Source organism: Pyxicephalus adspersus, chromosome 1, assembly GCF_032062135.1.
Source record: "Pyxicephalus adspersus chromosome 1, UCB_Pads_2.0, whole genome shotgun sequence".
Lineage (NCBI taxonomy): Eukaryota > Metazoa > Chordata > Amphibia > Anura > Pyxicephalidae > Pyxicephalus > Pyxicephalus adspersus.
The window spans coordinates 117,615,673-117,618,014 of NC_092858.1; the positions used below are offsets into that span (position 1 = coordinate 117,615,673).

Consider the following 2,342-nt stretch of genomic DNA (forward strand, 5'->3'; position numbering starts at 1 on the left):
AACCTAATTGCAGCAACCTGAATCCTAAAATGCTAAGATGAACCAGGGATGGAACTAAAATGAAAAAAAAGATACCTTTATTTTTGCAGATCCGTAACATATGCCACTTGTCAAAAAAATCTGGCCACTTACCTTCTGTGAACCCCAATTGCTATTTAACAGTAGGGAAAAGGGGAAATGTAAGATAAGTGGGGGACTCTTGTGGATGCCCACCGCGAAAACTTCAGCACTCCTACCAAACCTTGGTGCCCTATCATATATAAATGTCCCTTTATGTTCTTTAAACCAGACTTTGTCCTGAAAGGAGATCTGTAGATCAGCTATTCCTATTATTTAGAGGCAAACACAAAAAATAAATAAAAATAAAAAACTTACTTGGGCCCCTTATCTAGTATCTTATAAGAACTCACCAAGTCAGGAGGAAGAATCTGCAAACCCATCTACAGGGATACCAGAGGTGCTGTGTTTCAAAGAACAGAAAGGATCAATCATTTGCTAGTGACATTATGAAGGTGGACAATAAGTTGGTGCACAGATCCCTCAACATTTCCTTAAACAGTGAAGGTGTGAGAAGAAGCGCTGTATAGGTCAAGGCTGTCTGTGGGATACTGCTAAAAGGTACATATAGCGAAGTGACTATGATGAATCTGTACAATTGTTTCAGGCACAGCCTTTTTTCTGCAAACTGCTGCACCTTAACAGGCACACCCCATGTGTTTTTTAGTTAAGTCTTTGGATTATGTTATGGTATTTACAAAAAACTTGAACGTAAGGATCATATTTTAGCCAAGTGACTGACACTATTTAATTGGTTGATAACAATTGTTACATTTTGGAAACATAAAGATTCTTTGTGTGTATGCTGTGTAGTGAGCATTGGGTATCTTATAAATTTTCAAGATTCCACAGATAAAACCTGTAATTGCACTGGATCAACTATGTCTTATAGGGTTTTATATCTGGGATATGTTTATTTCCCTAGTGGTTGAACTTGATGGACTTATGTCTTGTTTCAACCTAACCTACTATATTACTATGTTACATGCTAGATTGCTGTGGCTGGAAATGAACTTGATGATGATGTCTAGGTCATGACAATTATGGCACACCTTGGCACCCCCTCCCCTGTCCTATTAACCTTTATTATAAATAGTTAATAAGCAACTGGCCCATGTGTCATTGCATTCTTTATATTCTTAAAGTATTTGGTTATGCATTAAGATATCTAACTTTGGTTGCTTATGAATTATACTTGAGTCTTAACAACTGTTTGTTTTTAAAGGTTAAAACTTGGTGTATATTTACAAGTTCTGATTTAATAAAAGCTTCATTTTTTTTAAAATCCAGTAAAGAGTCCACATGCAAATTTTACTCACAATGTTTATTGTTATGTCTTTTATTTAAGGTAAAAGTATACCTATGTTTTTTTGTTTTTTTTTAATACGGGTTGGTGGTGTGGAGCGAATATTCAATTTCACAGTTAGGATTTAATTGTTGTAATAATGCCTTTCTCCTTGTAAAACAGGAATCACACCATTCCAGCCTACCTTAGAACTTGTTCCAGAGAGAAGAATTTTTCCATTCATACTTTTGAAATAACTGCAACATTCTAAAGCTTGTTGAGTTTACTTTTAAATGCATATAATAACCCATACAGCATTTAAAGACATTTTAAACCCAGATATGTTACAGTAATGAAAAACTCCTCCCAAATGCCCCAAGACCCTATTCATGTCAATGGAAGCATTTGGGTTGTTTATAGGAGTTTTTAAGTGGTTTTGAGCTGTTGGCTGCATTGTTCACCTGGCAGCCAGTGCTGTTTTCTTGATGCTTTTGGGATGTAGATGGACTACTGGTCCTGTGTTGTACATGAAAACTTCAGAGAACCGGCACTTCATAAATGAATTTAACAGTTGTCTGTAACACACCTTTCACAAATATATTGCAAAACAGATTGGAAACAAGGAGTTTATTTATGAGCAAACAAGAAGACTGCTGAGTAAATAATACTTGCCTAAAAATAAAATATCATCAGATCATTACAAAGAATCTATTTGATTCAGCTTTCTTTAACAAATGAGTACAGCATGTTACAAAGTTTTGCATTCTTAAAACTTTGACTTCTTTCAGGCTGTTTGCTTTTGGTCACAAAAAGGGCAGTAGATGTTGATCAGTCTGTAATTTCATGTCCACTCTTATTTAGATCTGACTTACGTATATTACACCTTAGGACCATCAGTCCAACATATACTCATGGGGGCTGATTTATTAAAGCTCTCCAAGGCTTGAGAAGATACACTTTCTTCAGTGAAGCTGGGTGATCCAGGAAACCTGGAATGGAT

At 35.7% G+C, this 2,342-nt stretch overlaps 1 protein-coding gene across 1 annotated transcript in view; it reads left to right on the forward strand.

Moving 5' to 3' along the window:
• Positions 1–541: 541 nt before the first annotated feature.
• LOC140340223 (complement decay-accelerating factor-like) overlaps positions 542–2,342 on the forward strand; it is a 51,693-nt gene continuing 49,892 nt past the window's right edge. Inside the window, exon 1 of the mRNA XM_072425288.1 lies at positions 542–618. The gene's annotated coding sequence lies outside the window, so the exon portion shown is untranslated. The remainder of the gene's footprint in view (positions 619–2,342) is intronic.